Source organism: Pseudorasbora parva, chromosome 6 (assembly GCF_024679245.1).
Source record: "Pseudorasbora parva isolate DD20220531a chromosome 6, ASM2467924v1, whole genome shotgun sequence".
Classification (NCBI taxonomy): domain Eukaryota; kingdom Metazoa; phylum Chordata; class Actinopteri; order Cypriniformes; family Gobionidae; genus Pseudorasbora; species Pseudorasbora parva.
In genome coordinates, this window is record NC_090177.1 from 48,276,481 (window position 1) to 48,304,177 (window position 27,697).

General features: G+C 50.8%; 23 non-coding genes and 1 pseudogene across 23 annotated transcripts; all 24 read left to right on the forward strand.

The window, feature by feature from the left end:
• The first annotated feature begins 4,126 nt into the window (after positions 1-4,126).
• On the forward strand, positions 4,127-4,300 carry LOC137080102 (U2 spliceosomal RNA; annotated as a pseudogene).
• A 466-nt stretch (positions 4,301-4,766) lies between these two features.
• Positions 4,767-4,930, forward strand: LOC137080394 (U1 spliceosomal RNA). Its single transcript, XR_010906246.1, has one exon. It is a non-coding gene; the product is annotated as a U1 spliceosomal RNA (small nuclear RNA).
• A 1,008-nt stretch (positions 4,931-5,938) lies between these two features.
• On the forward strand, positions 5,939-6,129 carry LOC137079895 (U2 spliceosomal RNA). The gene has a single exon (XR_010905825.1). It is a non-coding gene; the product is annotated as a U2 spliceosomal RNA (small nuclear RNA).
• Positions 6,130-6,599: 470 nt separating this feature from the next.
• On the forward strand, positions 6,600-6,763 carry LOC137080396 (U1 spliceosomal RNA). Its single transcript, XR_010906248.1, has one exon. It is a non-coding gene; the product is annotated as a U1 spliceosomal RNA (small nuclear RNA).
• A 2,208-nt stretch (positions 6,764-8,971) lies between these two features.
• LOC137079896 (U2 spliceosomal RNA) lies at positions 8,972-9,162 on the forward strand. Its single transcript, XR_010905826.1, has one exon. It is a non-coding gene; the product is annotated as a U2 spliceosomal RNA (small nuclear RNA).
• A 466-nt stretch (positions 9,163-9,628) lies between these two features.
• LOC137080397 (U1 spliceosomal RNA) lies at positions 9,629-9,792 on the forward strand. The gene has a single exon (XR_010906249.1). It is a non-coding gene; the product is annotated as a U1 spliceosomal RNA (small nuclear RNA).
• A 1,008-nt stretch (positions 9,793-10,800) lies between these two features.
• On the forward strand, positions 10,801-10,991 carry LOC137079897 (U2 spliceosomal RNA). Its single transcript, XR_010905827.1, has one exon. It is a non-coding gene; the product is annotated as a U2 spliceosomal RNA (small nuclear RNA).
• A 470-nt stretch (positions 10,992-11,461) lies between these two features.
• LOC137080398 (U1 spliceosomal RNA) lies at positions 11,462-11,625 on the forward strand. Its single transcript, XR_010906250.1, has one exon. It is a non-coding gene; the product is annotated as a U1 spliceosomal RNA (small nuclear RNA).
• A 1,008-nt stretch (positions 11,626-12,633) lies between these two features.
• On the forward strand, positions 12,634-12,824 carry LOC137079898 (U2 spliceosomal RNA). Its single transcript, XR_010905828.1, has one exon. It is a non-coding gene; the product is annotated as a U2 spliceosomal RNA (small nuclear RNA).
• Positions 12,825-13,294: 470 nt separating this feature from the next.
• LOC137080399 (U1 spliceosomal RNA) lies at positions 13,295-13,458 on the forward strand. The gene has a single exon (XR_010906251.1). It is a non-coding gene; the product is annotated as a U1 spliceosomal RNA (small nuclear RNA).
• A 1,008-nt stretch (positions 13,459-14,466) lies between these two features.
• LOC137079899 (U2 spliceosomal RNA) lies at positions 14,467-14,657 on the forward strand. Its single transcript, XR_010905829.1, has one exon. It is a non-coding gene; the product is annotated as a U2 spliceosomal RNA (small nuclear RNA).
• Positions 14,658-15,127: 470 nt separating this feature from the next.
• On the forward strand, positions 15,128-15,291 carry LOC137080400 (U1 spliceosomal RNA). Its single transcript, XR_010906252.1, has one exon. It is a non-coding gene; the product is annotated as a U1 spliceosomal RNA (small nuclear RNA).
• A 2,208-nt stretch (positions 15,292-17,499) lies between these two features.
• LOC137079901 (U2 spliceosomal RNA) lies at positions 17,500-17,690 on the forward strand. Its single transcript, XR_010905830.1, has one exon. It is a non-coding gene; the product is annotated as a U2 spliceosomal RNA (small nuclear RNA).
• A 470-nt stretch (positions 17,691-18,160) lies between these two features.
• On the forward strand, positions 18,161-18,324 carry LOC137080401 (U1 spliceosomal RNA). Its single transcript, XR_010906253.1, has one exon. It is a non-coding gene; the product is annotated as a U1 spliceosomal RNA (small nuclear RNA).
• A 1,008-nt stretch (positions 18,325-19,332) lies between these two features.
• Positions 19,333-19,523, forward strand: LOC137079902 (U2 spliceosomal RNA). The gene has a single exon (XR_010905831.1). It is a non-coding gene; the product is annotated as a U2 spliceosomal RNA (small nuclear RNA).
• A 466-nt stretch (positions 19,524-19,989) lies between these two features.
• LOC137080402 (U1 spliceosomal RNA) lies at positions 19,990-20,153 on the forward strand. The gene has a single exon (XR_010906254.1). It is a non-coding gene; the product is annotated as a U1 spliceosomal RNA (small nuclear RNA).
• Positions 20,154-21,161: 1,008 nt separating this feature from the next.
• LOC137079903 (U2 spliceosomal RNA) lies at positions 21,162-21,352 on the forward strand. The gene has a single exon (XR_010905832.1). It is a non-coding gene; the product is annotated as a U2 spliceosomal RNA (small nuclear RNA).
• A 466-nt stretch (positions 21,353-21,818) lies between these two features.
• Positions 21,819-21,982, forward strand: LOC137080403 (U1 spliceosomal RNA). Its single transcript, XR_010906255.1, has one exon. It is a non-coding gene; the product is annotated as a U1 spliceosomal RNA (small nuclear RNA).
• Positions 21,983-22,990: 1,008 nt separating this feature from the next.
• On the forward strand, positions 22,991-23,181 carry LOC137079905 (U2 spliceosomal RNA). The gene has a single exon (XR_010905834.1). It is a non-coding gene; the product is annotated as a U2 spliceosomal RNA (small nuclear RNA).
• A 474-nt stretch (positions 23,182-23,655) lies between these two features.
• LOC137080404 (U1 spliceosomal RNA) lies at positions 23,656-23,819 on the forward strand. The gene has a single exon (XR_010906256.1). It is a non-coding gene; the product is annotated as a U1 spliceosomal RNA (small nuclear RNA).
• Positions 23,820-24,827: 1,008 nt separating this feature from the next.
• LOC137079906 (U2 spliceosomal RNA) lies at positions 24,828-25,018 on the forward strand. The gene has a single exon (XR_010905835.1). It is a non-coding gene; the product is annotated as a U2 spliceosomal RNA (small nuclear RNA).
• A 470-nt stretch (positions 25,019-25,488) lies between these two features.
• On the forward strand, positions 25,489-25,652 carry LOC137080405 (U1 spliceosomal RNA). The gene has a single exon (XR_010906257.1). It is a non-coding gene; the product is annotated as a U1 spliceosomal RNA (small nuclear RNA).
• A 1,008-nt stretch (positions 25,653-26,660) lies between these two features.
• On the forward strand, positions 26,661-26,851 carry LOC137079907 (U2 spliceosomal RNA). The gene has a single exon (XR_010905836.1). It is a non-coding gene; the product is annotated as a U2 spliceosomal RNA (small nuclear RNA).
• Positions 26,852-27,321: 470 nt separating this feature from the next.
• On the forward strand, positions 27,322-27,485 carry LOC137080407 (U1 spliceosomal RNA). Its single transcript, XR_010906259.1, has one exon. It is a non-coding gene; the product is annotated as a U1 spliceosomal RNA (small nuclear RNA).
• The last annotated feature ends 212 nt before the right edge of the window (positions 27,486-27,697 follow it).

Here is a 27,697-nt window from a genome sequence, read left to right on the forward strand (position 1 = left end):
GCGCATCGGCTAGATAGTTCCTCTTCGGAAGATCTAGACCGTATGTGGCCCGCAGAATCTCCAAATTAAGTCTCTTTTCTGCATATTAAGCTAAGAACATCGTCGCCAAAGGAACTGCAAGAGGTTCACTCTGCAGATTCGGAGGCGGCGAGCATTTGCCCTCCTGATCCCAGTTTTTCTGGGGAAAAGGAAAGGCAGGTGCAACAAGAAATAACATGATTTTAATTTGATTTCTGTAGTCTCTTTCTTGTTTTAAATGTCTCACACCCTTTTAACTATACTGCTCATGGCTCTCACTATCTCCACCATAAATGTGAGAAGTGTGAGGAGCAATATACGAGCACAGAGTACTCTATCCTATCTAAAATCTTTTAAGTCAGATGTGTTTTTATTGCAAGAATGTGGTCTGCCCTTTTTAACAAATTACAAGAAGTGGGAGGAGCTTTGGACCCCAGGACGTTCCATATGGAGTGGGTCCAATTTTAACAAAAATGATGGTGTTGCTATTTTAATCAAAAATCCTAATATTCTGGTGAAGGGCTGCACCGTGGTGAGGGATGGGCGGGCAATTTTAACAAATCTGACCTTTTTAGATAGGGATTTCAAGGTTTTAAATGTGTATGGTTTTACTGAAAAAAATGAGAGGTATGAGCTTTTAGAAGATTTGCAGCCTCACATGCTAGGGAGGGACCCCCTAATAGTAGCTGGGGATTTTAATTGTGTTTTAAATCAGAAAGATAGGAAAAGGGTAGGGGATGATTTTAAAGTAGATAAAACTTCGGTTTTATTAAAAAAAATAGTTAATGATTTTAAACTAACTGACTGTTTTAAGGAGATGCATCCAAGAGAGGAGGGCTTCACCTGGGTCAGTGGTGATGGTGCTAGAGCCTCTCGTATTGATTTTGTTTTTACTCGCAATTGTCCACCAATGGATGCTACATTGACTCCCTTGCACTTTTCAGATCACGCTATGCTTTCGTGCACCCTTTCACTTCCCACAGACTTGACGGTAGGGAGGGGAATATGGAAGCTGAACTGCTCCCTGTTGCAAGATGAGACCATTGTCAAAGAATACAGGGAGCAGTTCAGCCAATGGCAGACTTTACAAGACTTTTTTGACTCACGAGCACAGTGGTGGGAAATGGTGAAGGGTAGGACAAGACTTTTTTTTAGACAGAAGGGGAAAAAAAAGAAAGAAAAAGAAACAAGACGCATAGTGGGGCTGCAAAAGAGACTACAGAGATATTTTAATCTTTTAAATAGTGGAATCGATTTTAGTGAAGAAATAAAAGCGGTCAAAAATGAAATGTCTGTTTTAGAAAAGGAAAGGAATAAGGGAGTGATTTTAAGAAGTAAAGAGAGAGAACTGGAAGAAGGGGAAAAGTGTACACGTTACTTTTTTAAAAAAGTTATAGCAAAGGGAGGAACCATGACAAAATTAAAAACAAAAGGAGGGGAGGTTAAAAACACAAAAGAAATTGGAAGAGTGGTGGAAAATTTTTATGGGAGCCTATATGAGGAAAAGAAAGTGCAACCTGCAATCATGGATGAAGTTTTAAGTACCCTGGAAAATAAGATAAATGAAAATGCTGACTTTTTAACTATAGATTTTAATGTCCTAGAAATGACGAAAGTTTTAAAGAGTTTTAAGAAGGGGAAGTCCCCAGGAATGGATGGACTTCCCGTAGAATTTTATGACAAATTTTGGGACATTTTAGTGCACGAACTGTTGACGGTTTTTAAAGAATTTGATAGACACGACAGACTCCCGGACAGTTTTAGAACAGGGATAGTGACACTTTTACATAAAAAAGACGACAAGACAGACTTAAAAAATTGGCGACCGATCACTCTTTTAAATTTTGATTGCAAACTTTTTAGTAAATTATTATCTGGACGGATGTCGCAAGTTTTAGAGGACGTGATCCACCCGGATCAAGCTTGTGCGGTGCCCGGGAGAAAGATCACGGACAGCCTGATATTGATTAGAGATGCTATCTGTTTTGCGAGAGACAGAAATATTCGGCTAGTAGTCCTAAATCTAGATTTTGAAAAAGCCTTTGATCGGGTCTCGCACCAATACCTTTTTAAGGTATTGCAAAAAATGGGGTTCCCTGGGAGGTTTTTAGCATGGGTGGGACTGCTATACAGAGATATATCCAGCAGAATTATGGTAAATGGGAACTTGACAAAAGCGATAAATGTTCGCAGTGGCGTTCGTCAAGGGTGTCCGTTATCCCCACTCTTGTATGTGGCCTGTATTGAGCCATTGGCACAACTCTTGAGAAGGGATAAATGGATCAATGGACTGGACATACCTGGGACTGGAGGACTGACAGCGACCTGTGTTTTATATATGGACGACGTAACCCTTTTAGCTACTGACGTTTTATCTGTACGAAGAGCAATGGACTTGACTGACTGGTACGGTCGGGCCTCGGGCGCCAGACTAAACAGGAATAAGTCCGAGGCCCAGCTCTTCGGGCCGTGGGGGGACGTAGACATAGGAAGACTGGACGTAAATTTTAAACAAACTGATATTAAGGTTTTAGGTATTAAATTTGACAAAGAGGGAGGTGGACAGAACAATTGGGCTGACGCATTAGGGAAAGTCAGGAAAAGATTGGGGTTTTGGGGACTGAGGACTTTGACACTTGAAGGCAAGGTTTTAATATATAAAGCAGTGATCTTACCTTTGTTCTTATTGTTGTGTTCTGTTTTTATTCCCCCCAGATCTTTTATTTTAGGTGTGGAGAGGGCGGTCTTTTATTTCTTCTGGGGGTCCAAATGGGAGAGACTTAAAAGAGAGGTGGTAAAGAAGAGAAAAGAGAATGGTGGGAAGGGCCTCCCAGACCCCCACCTGTTTTTAACCAGCCGTTTTACCGCACTGCACATCAAATATGCTTTGACCCCATCCAGAGAAAACAAGACAGCAGCCATGGTTCGATTCTGGATGGGGTCCTATTTAAGAACTTTAAAGATTTTAGCAGTTGATTTAAAAACCCCAGTGTCTTTTAATCTCCCGAAACATTACTGTTTTATCAAGACATTTTTAAAGAAACACTTTTTAGAAACAGAAGATGTGACGATTTTAACTAACCATAAGTCTCTTATCTCTCTTGTGCAGGATCGAGAAAAGGTGAGCCCAGTTCCAGGCCTCACGCCAAGTGAGGCCAAAGAAGTTTGGAGGAACGTTGCCCACCCAGCTCTCCAGAACAGGCTTAAGGACTTGGCGTGGATGGTGGCTCATGAGATCCTCCCGGTCAGGGCGGTTATGCACTCCAGAGGCATGGCCAAAAATCCCACCTGCCCACGGTCCGGGTGTAAATCCCCGGAGACCGTCTACCATCTGCTCTGGGAGTGCGGTGCTGCGCGGGACCTGTGGGCCAGGGCCGGCCCCCTGTTTTTCCCGTGCCTGCCAGCGGGTGGGGCCCAGGTGGATTACAAGCTCGCCATCCTAGGGGTGGGTCAGGGCCTAAAAGCCCTAACAACACAAGAATTTGCATCGCTCTGGCTCACCCTTAACCTGATAAAGGATGCCATCTGGGTCACCAGAAACCTGCTGGTGGGGAAACGCGTGACGGTCCCCCTCCACGCGAGCGAGCAGAGGATAAGATCAGCGCTGCAGGGTGGGCCGCACGTCGTTATTCGGATGGGGGGGCCGAGGCCACACGAGAAGGTCCCGGCCACCACCGACCTTGGCCGCCCGTAGATGCACCCTCACCACTCTGGCTACGGGAACAGCGGGCCAGCGGGCCGGAGGAGAGGGGATCTCCGCTGGGCTCTGGAAGCGAGGAGTCTTGAGCCTGTTCTGGAGAACTGGAGTGAATGGACATGTTTTTTAGGGGCTCACCCTCGATCCTTTACAAGAGATGAAGTTTTAATTGTCACGTTTTAGTCTGTTTTATCATGAATATATTTATTGTTTTCATTCATTTTATCCCTCTTTTAACACCACACTGACATACATGGACTTTTACACAACACATCAACTGATTTTAACAAAATATTGTCTTGTGTTTTAATCGGTGTAACTATGTATTTTTATTTTTTAAAAAAAGAAAAAAAGAAATGTGTGGCATAAATATGAAAATGAATTGAAATCAATATGAAAAAATGTAACAATAAAACTTTTCGAAAGAAAAAATCTGTTCTTATCAGTTTAATATCTGATACGTCCCCTATCCGGGGACTGCATATTAAATTGATTTTTGGCACATGGAGCCGGAACCGGGGCTTGCTCCGTCCACTCCACGCATCGACCTGGTATTGCAGTGCCTCCAGGAACGGTGTGCTTCCCCTTTTTGGGGACTGCGAATTGTTGTGACTAATAGAAGAACCAACAACACCACTGGAATTTTGTCAGAGAATACAGAAATACGCAGGAAGCGCATACAGAATGACGATGAGGTGACGCAACGATGACCGTGCCACAGAGAAAGCAGCAAGCTGCGGTCATATGAGCATAGGGAAAAAAGAAGAACAAAAGCGTCGGTTGCCGGCCGGCTGACTCATCACCGTCACAGCACGTTTTTTGATGTCCCTCTTATTTGAGAGTCTTTACCAACGAGCTGATGAGTCGAATCAGGGGTTTGTGTTGGATGGATTAGGGACACCTGATTCAAATCAAGGTCACGCACGCACGCACGCAGCAGTCAAGCAATGGAAGGTGCCCCGTCCTTCCTTTTCTTGGGGGAGGGGAAGGTCACCGTGTTTGAGGATGGCGAAGGGGGATAGGGCGCCTCTGCCTGGAGGCCAGGCAACTCATACTTACCTGGCAGGGGAGACACCATGATCAGGAAGGTGGTTCACCCAGGGCGAGGCTCGGCCATTGCACTCCGGTTGTGCTGACCCCTGCGAATTCCCCAAATGTGGGAATCTCGACTGCATAATTTATGGTAGTGGGGGACTGCGTTCGCGCTCTCCCCTGTACACACTGGTTAAAAGCAGATAGCGTGGAGGGAAAAAGCGTGCGGTTCTTGACGCTTGTGGCGCCGCCCACTGCCCCAAAGGGTGAAGTTGCACCAGTTTTGTTATGTTTCTGTCTCTTTCTGCTGTGTCAGCCAGTGACCCGGAGAGTTCAGAGAACTGAACTGCGTTTGTTTTCATCGAGGTTGTCGAAACCTGCGACCGGTTTGCCGAATGTGGTTTTTCCCACAAACTTTGATATTCAACGGACGAGTTGATTGACAGCAGTGGTCCCAAAGGCAAAGTTGTTCGGATGGAGGTTTTCTGTCGTATGGTACGACTGTCTCGTGCGCGTGCTGTGAAAAAGCACGCGACATACGTTCGCCTATAGCCGCTCTCATGTTGTTGCTTTTTCATTTTAAAGCGCCACTAGGTGGCCATTCACCGCGTCCTTTCTCGCCTGACCCCAGACTGAGCCCGTGCACGGGTGTACCGGCTTGGGTGAAATTGTCTCGTTCCGTCCAAGAGCTATAGCCGTTCTAGCAGACCCCGCCTCGCCCAGCCCGTAGGTTTCGGCCTGCCGCCGCCAAGCTGAATCGAAATTCCCACTTTTTTTCCGATCTGGACGGACAGTCAGACTCCAGAGAATCTTTCTGCACTGGTTTGGGCCAGATCGGGCAAAAGACCTAGGACTAGTGTGCAAAAGTAGGTTTTTCACAAAATCCCAAATACCCGAAAATTTCGCCAGCGCAACCTTCGAATCCGAGGCATGCGTCTCGCTCGGCTCGAGCCAAGGATTCCGATGATATAAGACACTTGGTTCTGCGGCGTGCGGTTTGGGAGCTACGAGCCATTTCGTGCCGGGCCCATCGGGGGGCCAGCCTTGGTGATGTTGTAGAGCGAGTGGCTAGTACCATCCCTCAAAGTTTCAGGTCTCTACGACGTAAGGCCTTTGCCAACCCTCCCCCCCTCACCGCTTCCCAGATGGGCGTCGCCTTTGCCGGCTCCCCTGCCGCTGCGTCATTGTGTCATCGCTTCTCGGCCTTTTGGCTAAGATCAAGTGTAGTATCTGTTCTTATCAGTTTAATATCTGATACGTCCCCTATCCGGGGACTGCATATTAAATTGATTTTTGGCACATGGAGCCGGAACCGGGGCTTGCTCCGTCCACTCCACGCATCGACCTGGTATTGCAGTGCCTCCAGGAACGGTGTGCTTCCCCTTTTTGGGGACTGCGAATTGTTGTGACTAATAGAAGAACCAACAACACCACTGGAATTTTTTTTGTCAGAGAATACAGAAATACGCAGGAAGCGCATACAGAATGACGATGAGGTGACGCAACGATGACCGTGCCACAGAGAAAGCAGCAAGCTGCGGTCATATGAGCATAGGGAAAAAAGAAGAACAAAAGCGTCGGTTGCCGGCCGGCTGACTCATCACCGTCACAGCACGTTTTTTGATGTCCCTCTTATTTGAGAGTCTTTACCAACGAGCTGATGAGTCGAATCAGGGGTTTGTGTTGGATGGATTAGGGACACCTGATTCAAATCAAGGTCACGCACGCACGCACGCAGCAGTCAAGCAATGGAAGGTGCCCCGTCCTTCCTTTTCTTGGGGGAGGGGAAGGTCACCGTGTTTGAGGATGGCGAAGGGGGATAGGGCGCCTCTGCCTGGAGGCCAGGCAACTCATACTTACCTGGCAGGGGAGACACCATGATCAGGAAGGTGGTTCACCCAGGGCGAGGCTCGGCCATTGCACTCCGGTTGTGCTGACCCCTGCGAATTCCCCAAATGTGGGAATCTCGACTGCATAATTTATGGTAGTGGGGGACTGCGTTCGCGCTCTCCCCTGTACACACTGGTTAAAAGCAGATAGCGTGGAGGGAAAAAGCGTGCGGTTCTTGACGCTTGTGGCGCCGCCCACTGCCCCAAAGGGTGAAGTTGCACCAGTTTTGTTATGTTTCTGTCTCTTTCTGCTGTGTCAGCCAGTGACCCGGAGAGTTCAGAGAACTGAACTGCGTTTGTTTTCATCGAGGTTGTCGAAACCTGCGACCGGTTTGCCGAATGTGGTTTTTCCCACAAACTTTGATATTCAACGGACGAGTTGATTGACAGCAGTGGTCCCAAAGGCAAAGTTGTTCGGATGGAGGTTTTCTGTCGTATGGTACGACTGTCTCGTGCGCGTGCTGTGAAAAAGCACGCGACATACGTTCGCCTATAGCCGCTCTCATGTTGTTGCTTTTTCATTTTAAAGCGCCACTAGGTGGCCATTCACCGCGTCCTTTCTCGCCTGACCCCAGACTGAGCCCGTGCACGGGTGTACCGGCTTGGGTGAAATTGTCTCGTTCCGTCCAAGAGCTATAGCCGTTCTAGCAGACCCCGCCTCGCCCAGCCCGTAGGTTTCGGCCTGCCGCCGCCAAGCTGAATCGAAATTCCCACTTTTTTTCCGATCTGGACGGACAGTCAGACTCCAGAGAATCTTTCTGCACTGGTTTTGGCCAGATCGGGCAAAAGACCTAGGACTAGTGTGCAAAAGTAGGTTTTTCACAAAATCCCAAATACCCGAAAATTTCGCCAGCGCAACCTTCGAATCCGAGGCATGCGTCTCGCTCGGCTCGAGCCAAGGATTCCGATGATATAAGACACTTGGTTCTGCGGCGTGCGGTTTGGGAGCTACGAGCCATTTCGTGCCGGGCCCATCGGGGGGCCAGCCTTGGTGATGTTGTAGAGCGAGTGGCTAGTACCATCCCTCAAAAGCCCCGTTTCCACCAAAATTACCCGGAACAATTTGTACCAGGAACTTTTTTACAGGAACTTTTCTCCCCCCCAGACCTGCAGCTGTCTGCGTTTCGACCGCGATAAAGTTCCGAGAAGATTAGGCAAATTAGTCCGGTGATGTAGGACTGCGCGCGACTGCTCCTCCAAATCAGTGAAGGACATGTAATCATTTTTAAGTGTACCGATTGAAAGATTTAGTGAACTGTTTACATGAGACGTTATCTAAACCGATCTGGTGTTTACATGTGATGACTTTCAATCGCAATCATTTTGTCACATGCAGTTTGTCTGCCGCATCAAAAATGTCAACGCTGTTTTCTCCAGCAGCTGGAGTGTGTTTACTGCAGCCATAGCAACTCTTAACGGCCACCAGGACTAATACAGTATTAGTTATAGCTATTTGTTGTAAAGTGTAATAATCATCTCAGAAAAAAAAATCTTCTGTCAGGCGCAGTTAAAGTAAAAACTGCCTGGGGCAATATACGCTGTGTCATTACTCCAACATTATCTTCATAACTCACGAAATAAAAAGTTTACCCCTCAGAAAAATGTACTTTCCTCTCTTGTCAACATGAGCGCGGCGCGCGCCGTCACGTCATGTAAGGACACACACTTAAAAGTAATCGGTCAGGTCGTTTACATGGTGAAAAAAAATTAATAACGAGTATGGAAGAGATTCAAGCTGTGCTGCTTTTGCTGGTTATGTATAGGTTTACTAAAGAGGTAATTAACAACGACAGAAAAGAGCACTAATATGCAGATTCAGCAGCATGCAGCATATTCAGAAAGCTCGTAAAGCTAGATTTAAAATGACAATGTATATTATTATCAGCTATTACGGACATTGAACGTGAGATGGCTGAGACGACCGCGCCACCAGACAGAGAGCAAGACTGATATTTATTGAACGCAGAACGAACCTCGCAAAAGACTTTTAAAAAAGCCGGTTGAACTATGCTGCGTGAGCTCAACCAATCAGCATGTTCAGCGCCCAAGTCCCGCCCTCGAAAGTTCCTGAACTTTGAAAAAGTACTACCTCGCGAGCAGGGCCGTTTGGAGGGGGAAATATTTACCCGGAACTTCATTTATACCCTGGTTCCTGCGGTCTAAACACACGAAGTACCACCCAAAGTTCCTAGTTCCTGGGTAAAGTTCCTGTGGTGGAAACGGGGCTAAAGTTTCAGGTCTCTACGACGTAAGGCCTTTGCCAACCCTCCCCCCCTCACCGCTTCCCAGATGGGCGTCGCCTTTGCCGGCTCCCCTGCCGCTGCGTCATTGTGTCATCGCTTCTCGGCCTTTTGGCTAAGATCAAGTGTAGTATCTGTTCTTATCAGTTTAATATCTGATACGTCCCCTATCCGGGGACTGCATATTAAATTGATTTTTGGCACATGGAGCCGGAACCGGGGCTTGCTCCGTCCACTCCACGCATCGACCTGGTATTGCAGTGCCTCCAGGAACGGTGTGCTTCCCCTTTTTGGGGACTGCGAATTGTTGTGACTAATAGAAGAACCAACAACACCACTGGAATTTTGTCAGAGAATACAGAAATACGCAGGAAGCGCATACAGAATGACGATGAGGTGACGCAACGATGACCGTGCCACAGAGAAAGCAGCAAGCTGCGGTCATATGAGCATAGGGAAAAAAGAAGAACAAAAGCGTCGGTTGCCGGCCGGCTGACTCATCACCGTCACAGCACGTTTTTTGATGTCCCTCTTATTTGAGAGTCTTTACCAACGAGCTGATGAGTCGAATCAGGGGTTTGTGTTGGATGGATTAGGGACACCTGATTCAAATCAAGGTCACGCACGCACGCACGCAGCAGTCAAGCAATGGAAGGTGCCCCGTCCTTCCTTTTCTTGGGGGAGGGGAAGGTCACCGTGTTTGAGGATGGCGAAGGGGGATAGGGCGCCTCTGCCTGGAGGCCAGGCAACTCATACTTACCTGGCAGGGGAGACACCATGATCAGGAAGGTGGTTCACCCAGGGCGAGGCTCGGCCATTGCACTCCGGTTGTGCTGACCCCTGCGAATTCCCCAAATGTGGGAATCTCGACTGCATAATTTATGGTAGTGGGGGACTGCGTTCGCGCTCTCCCCTGTACACACTGGTTAAAAGCAGATAGCGTGGAGGGAAAAAGCGTGCGGTTCTTGACGCTTGTGGCGCCGCCCACTGCCCCAAAGGGTGAAGTTGCACCAGTTTTGTTATGTTTCTGTCTCTTTCTGCTGTGTCAGCCAGTGACCCGGAGAGTTCAGAGAACTGAACTGCGTTTGTTTTCATCGAGGTTGTCGAAACCTGCGACCGGTTTGCCGAATGTGGTTTTTCCCACAAACTTTGATATTCAACGGACGAGTTGATTGACAGCAGTGGTCCCAAAGGCAAAGTTGTTCGGATGGAGGTTTTCTGTCGTATGGTACGACTGTCTCGTGCGCGTGCTGTGAAAAAGCACGCGACATACGTTCGCCTATAGCCGCTCTCATGTTGTTGCTTTTTCATTTTAAAGCGCCACTAGGTGGCCATTCACCGCGTCCTTTCTCGCCTGACCCCAGACTGAGCCCGTGCACGGGTGTACCGGCTTGGGTGAAATTGTCTCGTTCCGTCCAAGAGCTATAGCCGTTCTAGCAGACCCCGCCTCGCCCAGCCCGTAGGTTTCGGCCTGCCGCCGCCAAGCTGAATCGAAATTCCCACTTTTTTTCCGATCTGGACGGACAGTCAGACTCCAGAGAATCTTTCTGCACTGGTTTGGGCCAGATCGGGCAAAAGACCTAGGACTAGTGTGCAAAAGTAGGTTTTTCACAAAATCCCAAATACCCGAAAATTTCGCCAGCGCAACCTTCGAATCCGAGGCATGCGTCTCGCTCGGCTCGAGCCAAGGATTCCGATGATATAAGACACTTGGTTCTGCGGCGTGCGGTTTGGGAGCTACGAGCCATTTCGTGCCGGGCCCATCGGGGGGCCAGCCTTGGTGATGTTGTAGAGCGAGTGGCTAGTACCATCCCTCAAAGTTTCAGGTCTCTACGACGTAAGGCCTTTGCCAACCCTCCCCCCCTCACCGCTTCCCAGATGGGCGTCGCCTTTGCCGGCTCCCCTGCCGCTGCGTCATTGTGTCATCGCTTCTCGGCCTTTTGGCTAAGATCAAGTGTAGTATCTGTTCTTATCAGTTTAATATCTGATACGTCCCCTATCCGGGGACTGCATATTAAATTGATTTTTGGCACATGGAGCCGGAACCGGGGCTTGCTCCGTCCACTCCACGCATCGACCTGGTATTGCAGTGCCTCCAGGAACGGTGTGCTTCCCCTTTTTGGGGACTGCGAATTGTTGTGACTAATAGAAGAACCAACAACACCACTGGAATTTTTTTTGTCAGAGAATACAGAAATACGCAGGAAGCGCATACAGAATGACGATGAGGTGACGCAACGATGACCGTGCCACAGAGAAAGCAGCAAGCTGCGGTCATATGAGCATAGGGAAAAAAGAAGAACAAAAGCGTCGGTTGCCGGCCGGCTGACTCATCACCGTCACAGCACGTTTTTTGATGTCCCTCTTATTTGAGAGTCTTTACCAACGAGCTGATGAGTCGAATCAGGGGTTTGTGTTGGATGGATTAGGGACACCTGATTCAAATCAAGGTCACGCACGCACGCACGCAGCAGTCAAGCAATGGAAGGTGCCCCGTCCTTCCTTTTCTTGGGGGAGGGGAAGGTCACCGTGTTTGAGGATGGCGAAGGGGGATAGGGCGCCTCTGCCTGGAGGCCAGGCAACTCATACTTACCTGGCAGGGGAGACACCATGATCAGGAAGGTGGTTCACCCAGGGCGAGGCTCGGCCATTGCACTCCGGTTGTGCTGACCCCTGCGAATTCCCCAAATGTGGGAATCTCGACTGCATAATTTATGGTAGTGGGGGACTGCGTTCGCGCTCTCCCCTGTACACACTGGTTAAAAGCAGATAGCGTGGAGGGAAAAAGCGTGCGGTTCTTGACGCTTGTGGCGCCGCCCACTGCCCCAAAGGGTGAAGTTGCACCAGTTTTGTTATGTTTCTGTCTCTTTCTGCTGTGTCAGCCAGTGACCCGGAGAGTTCAGAGAACTGAACTGCGTTTGTTTTCATCGAGGTTGTCGAAACCTGCGACCGGTTTGCCGAATGTGGTTTTTCCCACAAACTTTGATATTCAACGGACGAGTTGATTGACAGCAGTGGTCCCAAAGGCAAAGTTGTTCGGATGGAGGTTTTCTGTCGTATGGTACGACTGTCTCGTGCGCGTGCTGTGAAAAAGCACGCGACATACGTTCGCCTATAGCCGCTCTCATGTTGTTGCTTTTTCATTTTAAAGCGCCACTAGGTGGCCATTCACCGCGTCCTTTCTCGCCTGACCCCAGACTGAGCCCGTGCACGGGTGTACCGGCTTGGGTGAAATTGTCTCGTTCCGTCCAAGAGCTATAGCCGTTCTAGCAGACCCCGCCTCGCCCAGCCCGTAGGTTTCGGCCTGCCGCCGCCAAGCTGAATCGAAATTCCCACTTTTTTTCCGATCTGGACGGACAGTCAGACTCCAGAGAATCTTTCTGCACTGGTTTGGGCCAGATCGGGCAAAAGACCTAGGACTAGTGTGCAAAAGTAGGTTTTTCACAAAATCCCAAATACCCGAAAATTTCGCCAGCGCAACCTTCGAATCCGAGGCATGCGTCTCGCTCGGCTCGAGCCAAGGATTCCGATGATATAAGACACTTGGTTCTGCGGCGTGCGGTTTGGGAGCTACGAGCCATTTCGTGCCGGGCCCATCGGGGGGCCAGCCTTGGTGATGTTGTAGAGCGAGTGGCTAGTACCATCCCTCAAAGTTTCAGGTCTCTACGACGTAAGGCCTTTGCCAACCCTCCCCCCCTCACCGCTTCCCAGATGGGCGTCGCCTTTGCCGGCTCCCCTGCCGCTGCGTCATTGTGTCATCGCTTCTCGGCCTTTTGGCTAAGATCAAGTGTAGTATCTGTTCTTATCAGTTTAATATCTGATACGTCCCCTATCCGGGGACTGCATATTAAATTGATTTTTGGCACATGGAGCCGGAACCGGGGCTTGCTCCGTCCACTCCACGCATCGACCTGGTATTGCAGTGCCTCCAGGAACGGTGTGCTTCCCCTTTTTGGGGACTGCGAATTGTTGTGACTAATAGAAGAACCAACAACACCACTGGAATTTTTTTTGTCAGAGAATACAGAAATACGCAGGAAGCGCATACAGAATGACGATGAGGTGACGCAACGATGACCGTGCCACAGAGAAAGCAGCAAGCTGCGGTCATATGAGCATAGGGAAAAAAGAAGAACAAAAGCGTCGGTTGCCGGCCGGCTGACTCATCACCGTCACAGCACGTTTTTTGATGTCCCTCTTATTTGAGAGTCTTTACCAACGAGCTGATGAGTCGAATCAGGGGTTTGTGTTGGATGGATTAGGGACACCTGATTCAAATCAAGGTCACGCACGCACGCACGCAGCAGTCAAGCAATGGAAGGTGCCCCGTCCTTCCTTTTCTTGGGGGAGGGAAAGGTCACCGTGTTTGAGGATGGCGAAGGGGGATAGGGCGCCTCTGCCTGGAGGCCAGGCAACTCATACTTACCTGGCAGGGGAGACACCATGATCAGGAAGGTGGTTCACCCAGGGCGAGGCTCGGCCATTGCACTCCGGTTGTGCTGACCCCTGCGAATTCCCCAAATGTGGGAATCTCGACTGCATAATTTATGGTAGTGGGGGACTGCGTTCGCGCTCTCCCCTGTACACACTGGTTAAAAGCAGATAGCGTGGAGGGAAAAAGCGTGCGGTTCTTGACGCTTGTGGCGCCGCCCACTGCCCCAAAGGGTGAAGTTGCACCAGTTTTGTTATGTTTCTGTCTCTTTCTGCTGTGTCAGCCAGTGACCCGGAGAGTTCAGAGAACTGAACTGCGTTTGTTTTCATCGAGGTTGTCGAAACCTGCGACCGGTTTGCCGAATGTGGTTTTTCCCACAAACTTTGATATTCAACGGACGAGTTGATTGACAGCAGTGGTCCCAAAGGCAAAGTTGTTCGGATGGAGGTTTTCTGTCGTATGGTACGACTGTCTCGTGCGCGTGCTGTGAAAAAGCACGCGACATACGTTCGCCTATAGCCGCTCTCATGTTGTTGCTTTTTCATTTTAAAGCGCCACTAGGTGGCCATTCACCGCGTCCTTTCTCGCCTGACCCCAGACTGAGCCCGTGCACGGGTGTACCGGCTTGGGTGAAATTGTCTCGTTCCGTCCAAGAGCTATAGCCGTTCTAGCAGACCCCGCCTCGCCCAGCCCGTAGGTTTCGGCCTGCCGCCGCCAAGCTGAATCGAAATTCCCACTTTTTTTCCGATCTGGACGGACAGTCAGACTCCAGAGAATCTTTCTGCACTGGTTTGGGCCAGATCGGGCAAAAGACCTAGGACTAGTGTGCAAAAGTAGGTTTTTCACAAAATCCCAAATACCCGAAAATTTCGCCAGCGCAACCTTCGAATCCGAGGCATGCGTCTCGCTCGGCTCGAGCCAAGGATTCCGATGATATAAGACACTTGGTTCTGCGGCGTGCGGTTTGGGAGCTACGAGCCATTTCGTGCCGGGCCCATCGGGGGGCCAGCCTTGGTGATGTTGTAGAGCGAGTGGCTAGTACCATCCCTCAAAGTTTCAGGTCTCTACGACGTAAGGCCTTTGCCAACCCTCCCCCCCTCACCGCTTCCCAGATGGGCGTCGCCTTTGCCGGCTCCCCTGCCGCTGCGTCATTGTGTCATCGCTTCTCGGCCTTTTGGCTAAGATCAAGTGTAGTATCTGTTCTTATCAGTTTAATATCTGATACGTCCCCTATCCGGGGACTGCATATTAAATTGATTTTTGGCACATGGAGCCGGAACCGGGGCTTGCTCCGTCCACTCCACGCATCGACCTGGTATTGCAGTGCCTCCAGGAACGGTGTGCTTCCCCTTTTTGGGGACTGCGAATTGTTGTGACTAATAGAAGAACCAACAACACCACTGGAATTTTTTTTGTCAGAGAATACAGAAATACGCAGGAAGCGCATACAGAATGACGATGAGGTGACGCAACGATGACCGTGCCACAGAGAAAGCAGCAAGCTGCGGTCATATGAGCATAGGGAAAAAAGAAGAACAAAAGCGTCGGTTGCCGGCCGGCTGACTCATCACCGTCACAGCACGTTTTTTGATGTCCCTCTTATTTGAGAGTCTTTACCAACGAGCTGATGAGTCGAATCAGGGGTTTGTGTTGGATGGATTAGGGACACCTGATTCAAATCAAGGTCACGCACGCACGCACGCAGCAGTCAAGCAATGGAAGGTGCCCCGTCCTTCCTTTTCTTGGGGGAGGGGAAGGTCACCGTGTTTGAGGATGGCGAAGGGGGATAGGGCGCCTCTGCCTGGAGGCCAGGCAACTCATACTTACCTGGCAGGGGAGACACCATGATCAGGAAGGTGGTTCACCCAGGGCGAGGCTCGGCCATTGCACTCCGGTTGTGCTGACCCCTGCGAATTCCCCAAATGTGGGAATCTCGACTGCATAATTTATGGTAGTGGGGGACTGCGTTCGCGCTCTCCCCTGTACACACTGGTTAAAAGCAGATAGCGTGGAGGGAAAAAGCGTGCGGTTCTTGACGCTTGTGGCGCCGCCCACTGCCCCAAAGGGTGAAGTTGCACCAGTTTTGTTATGTTTCTGTCTCTTTCTGCTGTGTCAGCCAGTGACCCGGAGAGTTCAGAGAACTGAACTGCGTTTGTTTTCATCGAGGTTGTCGAAACCTGCGACCGGTTTGCCGAATGTGGTTTTTCCCACAAACTTTGATATTCAACGGACGAGTTGATTGACAGCAGTGGTCCCAAAGGCAAAGTTGTTCGGATGGAGGTTTTCTGTCGTATGGTACGACTGTCTCGTGCGCGTGCTGTGAAAAAGCACGCGACATACGTTCGCCTATAGCCGCTCTCATGTTGTTGCTTTTTCATTTTAAAGCGCCACTAGGTGGCCATTCACCGCGTCCTTTCTCGCCTGACCCCAGACTGAGCCCGTGCACGGGTGTACCGGCTTGGGTGAAATTGTCTCGTTCCGTCCAAGAGCTATAGCCGTTCTAGCAGACCCCGCCTCGCCCAGCCCGTAGGTTTCGGCCTGCCGCCGCCAAGCTGAATCGAAATTCCCACTTTTTTTCCGATCTGGACGGACAGTCAGACTCCAGAGAATCTTTCTGCACTGGTTTGGGCCAGATCGGGCAAAAGACCTAGGACTAGTGTGCAAAAGTAGGTTTTTCACAAAATCCCAAATACCCGAAAATTTCGCCAGCGCAACCTTCGAATCCGAGGCATGCGTCTCGCTCGGCTCGAGCCAAGGATTCCGATGATATAAGACACTTGGTTCTGCGGCGTGCGGTTTGGGAGCTACGAGCCATTTCGTGCCGGGCCCATCGGGGGGCCAGCCTTGGTGATGTTGTAGAGCGAGTGGCTAGTACCATCCCTCAAAAGCCCCGTTTCCACCAAAATTACCCGGAACAATTTGTACCAGGAACTTTTTTACAGGAACTTTTCTCCCCCCCAGACCTGCAGCTGTCTGCGTTTCGACCGCGATAAAGTTCCGAGAAGATTAGGCAAATTAGTCCGGTGATGTAGGACTGCGCGCGACTGCTCCTCCAAATCAGTGAAGGACATGTAATCATTTTTAAGTGTACCGATTGAAAGATTTAGTGAACTGTTTACATGAGACGTTATCTAAACCGATCTGGTGTTTACATGTGATGACTTTCAATCGCAATCATTTTGTCACATGCAGTTTGTCTGCCGCATCAAAAATGTCAACGCTGTTTTCTCCAGCAGCTGGAGTGTGTTTACTGCAGCCATAGCAACTCTTAACGGCCACCAGGACTAATACAGTATTAGTTATAGCTATTTGTTGTAAAGTGTAATAATCATCTCAGAAAAAAAAATCTTCTGTCAGGCGCAGTTAAAGTAAAAACTGCCTGGGGCAATATACGCTGTGTCATTACTCCAACATTATCTTCATAACTCACGAAATAAAAAGTTTACCCCTCAGAAAAATGTACTTTCCTCTCTTGTCAACATGAGCGCGGCGCGCGCCGTCACGTCATGTAAGGACACACACTTAAAAGTAATCGGTCAGGTCGTTTACATGGTGAAAAAAAATTAATAACGAGTATGGAAGAGATTCAAGCTGTGCTGCTTTTGCTGGTTATGTATAGGTTTACTAAAGAGGTAATTAACAACGACAGAAAAGAGCACTAATATGCAGATTCAGCAGCATGCAGCATATTCAGAAAGCTCGTAAAGCTAGATTTAAAATGACAATGTATATTATTATCAGCTATTACGGACATTGAACGTGAGATGGCTGAGACGACCGCGCCACCAGACAGAGAGCAAGACTGATATTTATTGAACGCAGAACGAACCTCGCAAAAGACTTTTAAAAAAGCCGGTTGAACTATGCTGCGTGAGCTCAACCAATCAGCATGTTCAGCGCCCAAGTCCCGCCCTCGAAAGTTCCTGAACTTTGAAAAAGTACTACCTCGCGAGCAGGGCCGTTTGGAGGGGGAAATATTTACCCGGAACTTCATTTATACCCTGGTTCCTGCGGTCTAAACACACGAAGTACCACCCAAAGTTCCTAGTTCCTGGGTAAAGTTCCTGTGGTGGAAACGGGGCTAAAGTTTCAGGTCTCTACGACGTAAGGCCTTTGCCAACCCTCCCCCCCTCACCGCTTCCCAGATGGGCGTCGCCTTTGCCGGCTCCCCTGCCGCTGCGTCATTGTGTCATCGCTTCTCGGCCTTTTGGCTAAGATCAAGTGTAGTATCTGTTCTTATCAGTTTAATATCTGATACGTCCCCTATCCGGGGACTGCATATTAAATTGATTTTTGGCACATGGAGCCGGAACCGGGGCTTGCTCCGTCCACTCCACGCATCGACCTGGTATTGCAGTGCCTCCAGGAACGGTGTGCTTCCCCTTTTTGGGGACTGCGAATTGTTGTGACTAATAGAAGAACCAACAACACCACTGGAATTTTTTTTGTCAGAGAATACAGAAATACGCAGGAAGCGCATACAGAATGACGATGAGGTGACGCAACGATGACCGTGCCACAGAGAAAGCAGCAAGCTGCGGTCATATGAGCATAGGGAAAAAAGAAGAACAAAAGCGTCGGTTGCCGGCCGGCTGACTCATCACCGTCACAGCACGTTTTTTGATGTCCCTCTTATTTGAGAGTCTTTACCAACGAGCTGATGAGTCGAATCAGGGGTTTGTGTTGGATGGATTAGGGACACCTGATTCAAATCAAGGTCACGCACGCACGCACGCAGCAGTCAAGCAATGGAAGGTGCCCCGTCCTTCCTTTTCTTGGGGGAGGGGAAGGTCACCGTGTTTGAGGATGGCGAAGGGGGATAGGGCGCCTCTGCCTGGAGGCCAGGCAACTCATACTTACCTGGCAGGGGAGACACCATGATCAGGAAGGTGGTTCACCCAGGGCGAGGCTCGGCCATTGCACTCCGGTTGTGCTGACCCCTGCGAATTCCCCAAATGTGGGAATCTCGACTGCATAATTTATGGTAGTGGGGGACTGCGTTCGCGCTCTCCCCTGTACACACTGGTTAAAAGCAGATAGCGTGGAGGGAAAAAGCGTGCGGTTCTTGACGCTTGTGGCGCCGCCCACTGCCCCAAAGGGTGAAGTTGCACCAGTTTTGTTATGTTTCTGTCTCTTTCTGCTGTGTCAGCCAGTGACCCGGAGAGTTCAGAGAACTGAACTGCGTTTGTTTTCATCGAGGTTGTCGAAACCTGCGACCGGTTTGCCGAATGTGGTTTTTCCCACAAACTTTGATATTCAACGGACGAGTTGATTGACAGCAGTGGTCCCAAAGGCAAAGTTGTTCGGATGGAGGTTTTCTGTCGTATGGTACGACTGTCTCGTGCGCGTGCTGTGAAAAAGCACGCGACATACGTTCGCCTATAGCCGCTCTCATGTTGTTGCTTTTTCATTTTAAAGCGCCACTAGGTGGCCATTCACCGCGTCCTTTCTCGCCTGACCCCAGACTGAGCCCGTGCACGGGTGTACCGGCTTGGGTGAAATTGTCTCGTTCCGTCCAAGAGCTATAGCCGTTCTAGCAGACCCCGCCTCGCCCAGCCCGTAGGTTTCGGCCTGCCGCCGCCAAGCTGAATCGAAATTCCCACTTTTTTTCCGATCTGGACGGACAGTCAGACTCCAGAGAATCTTTCTGCACTGGTTTGGGCCAGATCGGGCAAAAGACCTAGGACTAGTGTGCAAAAGTAGGTTTTTCACAAAATCCCAAATACCCGAAAATTTCGCCAGCGCAACCTTCGAATCCGAGGCATGCGTCTCGCTCGGCTCGAGCCAAGGATTCCGATGATATAAGACACTTGGTTCTGCGGCGTGCGGTTTGGGAGCTACGAGCCATTTCGTGCCGGGCCCATCGGGGGGCCAGCCTTGGTGATGTTGTAGAGCGAGTGGCTAGTACCATCCCTCAAAGTTTCAGGTCTCTACGACGTAAGGCCTTTGCCAACCCTCCCCCCCTCACCGCTTCCCAGATGGGCGTCGCCTTTGCCGGCTCCCCTGCCGCTGCGTCATTGTGTCATCGCTTCTCGGCCTTTTGGCTAAGATCAAGTGTAGTATCTGTTCTTATCAGTTTAATATCTGATACGTCCCCTATCCGGGGACTGCATATTAAATTGATTTTTGGCACATGGAGCCGGAACCGGGGCTTGCTCCGTCCACTCCACGCATCGACCTGGTATTGCAGTGCCTCCAGGAACGGTGTGCTTCCCCTTTTTGGGGACTGCGAATTGTTGTGACTAATAGAAGAACCAACAACACCACTGGAATTTTGTCAGAGAATACAGAAATACGCAGGAAGCGCATACAGAATGACGATGAGGTGACGCAACGATGACCGTGCCACAGAGAAAGCAGCAAGCTGCGGTCATATGAGCATAGGGAAAAAAGAAGAACAAAAGCGTCGGTTGCCGGCCGGCTGACTCATCACCGTCACAGCACGTTTTTTGATGTCCCTCTTATTTGAGAGTCTTTACCAACGAGCTGATGAGTCGAATCAGGGGTTTGTGTTGGATGGATTAGGGACACCTGATTCAAATCAAGGTCACGCACGCACGCACGCAGCAGTCAAGCAATGGAAGGTGCCCCGTCCTTCCTTTTCTTGGGGGAGGGGAAGGTCACCGTGTTTGAGGATGGCGAAGGGGGATAGGGCGCCTCTGCCTGGAGGCCAGGCAACTCATACTTACCTGGCAGGGGAGACACCATGATCAGGAAGGTGGTTCACCCAGGGCGAGGCTCGGCCATTGCACTCCGGTTGTGCTGACCCCTGCGAATTCCCCAAATGTGGGAATCTCGACTGCATAATTTATGGTAGTGGGGGACTGCGTTCGCGCTCTCCCCTGTACACACTGGTTAAAAGCAGATAGCGTGGAGGGAAAAAGCGTGCGGTTCTTGACGCTTGTGGCGCCGCCCACTGCCCCAAAGGGTGAAGTTGCACCAGTTTTGTTATGTTTCTGTCTCTTTCTGCTGTGTCAGCCAGTGACCCGGAGAGTTCAGAGAACTGAACTGCGTTTGTTTTCATCGAGGTTGTCGAAACCTGCGACCGGTTTGCCGAATGTGGTTTTTCCCACAAACTTTGATATTCAACGGACGAGTTGATTGACAGCAGTGGTCCCAAAGGCAAAGTTGTTCGGATGGAGGTTTTCTGTCGTATGGTACGACTGTCTCGTGCGCGTGCTGTGAAAAAGCACGCGACATACGTTCGCCTATAGCCGCTCTCATGTTGTTGCTTTTTCATTTTAAAGCGCCACTAGGTGGCCATTCACCGCGTCCTTTCTCGCCTGACCCCAGACTGAGCCCGTGCACGGGTGTACCGGCTTGGGTGAAATTGTCTCGTTCCGTCCAAGAGCTATAGCCGTTCTAGCAGACCCCGCCTCGCCCAGCCCGTAGGTTTCGGCCTGCCGCCGCCAAGCTGAATCGAAATTCCCACTTTTTTTCCGATCTGGACGGACAGTCAGACTCCAGAGAATCTTTCTGCACTGGTTTGGGCCAGATCGGGCAAAAGACCTAGGACTAGTGTGCAAAAGTAGGTTTTTCACAAAATCCCAAATACCCGAAAATTTCGCCAGCGCAACCTTCGAATCCGAGGCATGCGTCTCGCTCGGCTCGAGCCAAGGATTCCGATGATATAAGACACTTGGTTCTGCGGCGTGCGGTTTGGGAGCTACGAGCCATTTCGTGCCGGGCCCATCGGGGGGCCAGCCTTGGTGATGTTGTAGAGCGAGTGGCTAGTACCATCCCTCAAAGTTTCAGGTCTCTACGACGTAAGGCCTTTGCCAACCCTCCCCCCCTCACCGCTTCCCAGATGGGCGTCGCCTTTGCCGGCTCCCCTGCCGCTGCGTCATTGTGTCATCGCTTCTCGGCCTTTTGGCTAAGATCAAGTGTAGTATCTGTTCTTATCAGTTTAATATCTGATACGTCCCCTATCCGGGGACTGCATATTAAATTGATTTTTGGCACATGGAGCCGGAACCGGGGCTTGCTCCGTCCACTCCACGCATCGACCTGGTATTGCAGTGCCTCCAGGAACGGTGTGCTTCCCCTTTTTGGGGACTGCGAATTGTTGTGACTAATAGAAGAACCAACAACACCACTGGAATTTTGTCAGAGAATACAGAAATACGCAGGAAGCGCATACAGAATGACGATGAGGTGACGCAACGATGACCGTGCCACAGAGAAAGCAGCAAGCTGCGGTCATATGAGCATAGGGAAAAAAGAAGAACAAAAGCGTCGGTTGCCGGCCGGCTGACTCATCACCGTCACAGCACGTTTTTTGATGTCCCTCTTATTTGAGAGTCTTTACCAACGAGCTGATGAGTCGAATCAGGGGTTTGTGTTGGATGGATTAGGGACACCTGATTCAAATCAAGGTCACGCACGCACGCACGCAGCAGTCAAGCAATGGAAGGTGCCCCGTCCTTCCTTTTCTTGGGGGAGGGGAAGGTCACCGTGTTTGAGGATGGCGAAGGGGGATAGGGCGCCTCTGCCTGGAGGCCAGGCAACTCATACTTACCTGGCAGGGGAGACACCATGATCAGGAAGGTGGTTCACCCAGGGCGAGGCTCGGCCATTGCACTCCGGTTGTGCTGACCCCTGCGAATTCCCCAAATGTGGGAATCTCGACTGCATAATTTATGGTAGTGGGGGACTGCGTTCGCGCTCTCCCCTGTACACACTGGTTAAAAGCAGATAGCGTGGAGGGAAAAAGCGTGCGGTTCTTGACGCTTGTGGCGCCGCCCACTGCCCCAAAGGGTGAAGTTGCACCAGTTTTGTTATGTTTCTGTCTCTTTCTGCTGTGTCAGCCAGTGACCCGGAGAGTTCAGAGAACTGAACTGCGTTTGTTTTCATCGAGGTTGTCGAAACCTGCGACCGGTTTGCCGAATGTGGTTTTTCCCACAAACTTTGATATTCAACGGACGAGTTGATTGACAGCAGTGGTCCCAAAGGCAAAGTTGTTCGGATGGAGGTTTTCTGTCGTATGGTACGACTGTCTCGTGCGCGTGCTGTGAAAAAGCACGCGACATACGTTCGCCTATAGCCGCTCTCATGTTGTTGCTTTTTCATTTTAAAGCGCCACTAGGTGGCCATTCACCGCGTCCTTTCTCGCCTGACCCCAGACTGAGCCCGTGCACGGGTGTACCGGCTTGGGTGAAATTGTCTCGTTCCGTCCAAGAGCTATAGCCGTTCTAGCAGACCCCGCCTCGCCCAGCCCGTAGGTTTCGGCCTGCCGCCGCCAAGCTGAATCGAAATTCCCACTTTTTTTCCGATCTGGACGGACAGTCAGACTCCAGAGAATCTTTCTGCACTGGTTTGGGCCAGATCGGGCAAAAGACCTAGGACTAGTGTGCAAAAGTAGGTTTTTCACAAAATCCCAAATACCCGAAAATTTCGCCAGCGCAACCTTCGAATCCGAGGCATGCGTCTCGCTCGGTTCGAGCCAAGGATTCCGATGATATAAGACACTTGGTTCTGCGGCGTGCGGTTTGGGAGCTACGAGCCATTTCGTGCCGGGCCCATCGGGGGGCCAGCCTTGGTGATGTTGTAGAGCGAGTGGCTAGTACCATCCCTCAAAGTTTCAGGTCTCTACGACGTAAGGCCTTTGCCAACCCTCCCCCCCTCACCGCTTCCCAGATGGGCGTCGCCTTTGCCGGCTCCCCTGCCGCTGCGTCATTGTGTCATCGCTTCTCGGCCTTTTGGCTAAGATCAAGTGTAGTATCTGTTCTTATCAGTTTAATATCTGATACGTCCCCTATCCGGGGACTGCATATTAAATTGATTTTTGGCACATGGAGCCGGAACCGGGGCTTGCTCCGTCCACTCCACGCATCGACCTGGTATTGCAGTGCCTCCAGGAACGGTGTGCTTCCCCTTTTTGGGGACTGCGAATTGTTGTGACTAATAGAAGAACCAACAACACCACTGGAATTTTTTTTGTCAGAGAATACAGAAATACGCAGGAAGCGCATACAGAATGACGATGAGGTGACGCAACGATGACCGTGCCACAGAGAAAGCAGCAAGCTGCGGTCATATGAGCATAGGGAAAAAAGAAGAACAAAAGCGTCGGTTGCCGGCCGGCTGACTCATCACCGTCACAGCACGTTTTTTGATGTCCCTCTTATTTGAGAGTCTTTACCAACGAGCTGATGAGTCGAATCAGGGGTTTGTGTTGGATGGATTAGGGACACCTGATTCAAATCAAGGTCACGCACGCACGCACGCACGCAGCAGTCAAGCAATGGAAGGTGCCCCGTCCTTCCTTTTCTTGGGGGAGGGGAAGGTCACCGTGTTTGAGGATGGCGAAGGGGGATAGGGCGCCTCTGCCTGGAGGCCAGGCAACTCATACTTACCTGGCAGGGGAGACACCATGATCAGGAAGGTGGTTCACCCAGGGCGAGGCTCGGCCATTGCACTCCGGTTGTGCTGACCCCTGCGAATTCCCCAAATGTGGGAATCTCGACTGCATAATTTATGGTAGTGGGGGACTGCGTTCGCGCTCTCCCCTGTACACACTGGTTAAAAGCAGATAGCGTGGAGGGAAAAAGCGTGCGGTTCTTGACGCTTGTGGCGCCGCCCACTGCCCCAAAGGGTGAAGTTGCACCAGTTTTGTTATGTTTCTGTCTCTTTCTGCTGTGTCAGCCAGTGACCCGGAGAGTTCAGAGAACTGAACTGCGTTTGTTTTCATCGAGGTTGTCGAAACCTGCGACCGGTTTGCCGAATGTGGTTTTTCCCACAAACTTTGATATTCAACGGACGAGTTGATTGACAGCAGTGGTCCCAAAGGCAAAGTTGTTCGGATGGAGGTTTTCTGTCGTATGGTACGACTGTCTCGTGCGCGTGCTGTGAAAAAGCACGCGACATACGTTCGCCTATAGCCGCTCTCATGTTGTTGCTTTTTCATTTTAAAGCGCCACTAGGTGGCCATTCACCGCGTCCTTTCTCGCCTGACCCCAGACTGAGCCCGTGCACGGGTGTACCGGCTTGGGTGAAATTGTCTCGTTCCGTCCAAGAGCTATAGCCGTTCTAGCAGACCCCGCCTCGCCCAGCCCGTAGGTTTCGGCCTGCCGCCGCCAAGCTGAATCGAAATTCCCACTTTTTTTCCGATCTGGACGGACAGTCAGACTCCAGAGAATCTTTCTGCACTGGTTTGGGCCAGATCGGGCAAAAGACCTAGGACTAGTGTGCAAAAGTAGGTTTTTCACAAAATCCCAAATACCCGAAAATTTCGCCAGCGCAACCTTCGAATCCGAGGCATGCGTCTCGCTCGGCTCGAGCCAAGGATTCCGATGATATAAGACACTTGGTTCTGCGGCGTGCGGTTTGGGAGCTACGAGCCATTTCGTGCCGGGCCCATCGGGGGGCCAGCCTTGGTGATGTTGTAGAGCGAGTGGCTAGTACCATCCCTCAAAGTTTCAGGTCTCTACGACGTAAGGCCTTTGCCAACCCTCCCCCCCTCACCGCTTCCCAGATGGGCGTCGCCTTTGCCGGCTCCCCTGCCGCTGCGTCATTGTGTCATCGCTTCTCGGCCTTTTGGCTAAGATCAAGTGTAGTATCTGTTCTTATCAGTTTAATATCTGATACGTCCCCTATCCGGGGACTGCATATTAAATTGATTTTTGGCACATGGAGCCGGAACCGGGGCTTGCTCCGTCCACTCCACGCATCGACCTGGTATTGCAGTGCCTCCAGGAACGGTGTGCTTCCCCTTTTTGGGGACTGCGAATTGTTGTGACTAATAGAAGAACCAACAACACCACTGGAATTTTTTTTGTCAGAGAATACAGAAATACGCAGGAAGCGCATACAGAATGACGATGAGGTGACGCAACGATGACCGTGCCACAGAGAAAGCAGCAAGCTGCGGTCATATGAGCATAGGGAAAAAAGAAGAACAAAAGCGTCGGTTGCCGGCCGGCTGACTCATCACCGTCACAGCACGTTTTTTGATGTCCCTCTTATTTGAGAGTCTTTACCAACGAGCTGATGAGTCGAATCAGGGGTTTGTGTTGGATGGATTAGGGACACCTGATTCAAATCAAGGTCACGCACGCACGCACGCAGCAGTCAAGCAATGGAAGGTGCCCCGTCCTTCCTTTTCTTGGGGGAGGGGAAGGTCACCGTGTTTGAGGATGGCGAAGGGGGATAGGGCGCCTCTGCCTGGAGGCCAGGCAACTCATACTTACCTGGCAGGGGAGACACCATGATCAGGAAGGTGGTTCACCCAGGGCGAGGCTCGGCCATTGCACTCCGGTTGTGCTGACCCCTGCGAATTCCCCAAATGTGGGAATCTCGACTGCATAATTTATGGTAGTGGGGGACTGCGTTCGCGCTCTCCCCTGTACACACTGGTTAAAAGCAGATAGCGTGGAGGGAAAAAGCGTGCGGTTCTTGACGCTTGTGGCGCCGCCCACTGCCCCAAAGGGTGAAGTTGCACCAGTTTTGTTATGTTTCTGTCTCTTTCTGCTGTGTCAGCCAGTGACCCGGAGAGTTCAGAGAACTGAACTGCGTTTGTTTTCATCGAGGTTGTCGAAACCTGCGACCGGTTTGCCGAATGTGGTTTTTCCCACAAACTTTGATATTCAACGGACGAGTTGATTGACAGCAGTGGTCCCAAAGGCAAAGTTGTTCGGATGGAGGTTTTCTGTCGTATGGTACGACTGTCTCGTGCGCGTGCTGTGAAAAAGCACGCGACATACGTTCGCCTATAGCCGCTCTCATGTTGTTGCTTTTTCATTTTAAAGCGCCACTAGGTGGCCATTCACCGCGTCCTTTCTCGCCTGACCCCAGACTGAGCCCGTGCACGGGTGTACCGGCTTGGGTGAAATTGTCTCGTTCCGTCCAAGAGCTATAGCCGTTCTAGCAGACCCCGCCTCGCCCAGCCCGTAGGTTTCGGCCTGCCGCCGCCAAGCTGAATCGAAATTCCCACTTTTTTTCCGATCTGGACGGACAGTCAGACTCCAGAGAATCTTTCTGCACTGGTTTGGGCCAGATCGGGCAAAAGACCTAGGACTAGTGTGCAAAAGTAGGTTTTTCACAAAATCCCAAATACCCGAAAATTTCGCCAGCGCAACCTTCGAATCCGAGGCATGCGTCTCGCTCGGCTCGAGCCAAGGATTCCGATGATATAAGACACTTGGTTCTGCGGCGTGCGGTTTGGGAGCTACGAGCCATTTCGTGCCGGGCCCATCGGGGGGCCAGCCTTGGTGATGTTGTAGAGCGAGTGGCTAGTACCATCCCTCAAAGTTTCAGGTCTCTACGACGTAAGGCCTTTGCCAACCCTCCCCCCCTCACCGCTTCCCAGATGGGCGTCGCCTTTGCCGGCTCCCCTGCCGCTGCGTCATTGTGTCATCGCTTCTCGGCCTTTTGGCTAAGATCAAGTGTAGTATCTGTTCTTATCAGTTTAATATCTGATACGTCCCCTATCCGGGGACTGCATATTAAATTGATTTTTGGCACATGGAGCCGGAACCGGGGCTTGCTCCGTCCACTCCACGCATCGACCTGGTATTGCAGTGCCTCCAGGAACGGTGTGCTTCCCCTTTTTGGGGACTGCGAATTGTTGTGACTAATAGAAGAACCAACAACACCACTGGAATTTTTTTTGTCAGAGAATACAGAAATACGCAGGAAGCGCATACAGAATGACGATGAGGTGACGCAACGATGACCGTGCCACAGAGAAAGCAGCAAGCTGCGGTCATATGAGCATAGGGAAAAAAGAAGAACAAAAGCGTCGGTTGCCGGCCGGCTGACTCATCACCGTCACAGCACGTTTTTTGATGTCCCTCTTATTTGAGAGTCTTTACCAACGAGCTGATGAGTCGAATCAGGGGTTTGTGTTGGATGGATTAGGGACACCTGATTCAAATCAAGGTCACGCACGCACGCACGCAGCAGTCAAGCAATGGAAGGTGCCCCGTCCTTCCTTTTCTTGGGGGAGGGGAAGGTCACCGTGTTTGAGGATGGCGAAGGGGGATAGGGCGCCTCTGCCTGGAGGCCAGGCAACTCATACTTACCTGGCAGGGGAGACACCATGATCAGGAAGGTGGTTCACCCAGGGCGAGGCTCGGCCATTGCACTCCGGTTGTGCTGACCCCTGCGAATTCCCCAAATGTGGGAATCTCGACTGCATAATTTATGGTAGTGGGGGACTGCGTTCGCGCTCTCCCCTGTACACACTGGTTAAAAGCAGATAGCGTGGAGGGAAAAAGCGTGCGGTTCTTGACGCTTGTGGCGCCGCCCACTGCCCCAAAGGGTGAAGTTGCACCAGTTTTGTTATGTTTCTGTCTCTTTCTGCTGTGTCAGCCAGTGACCCGGAGAGTTCAGAGAACTGAACTGCGTTTGTTTTCATCGAGGTTGTCGAAACCTGCGACCGGTTTGCCGA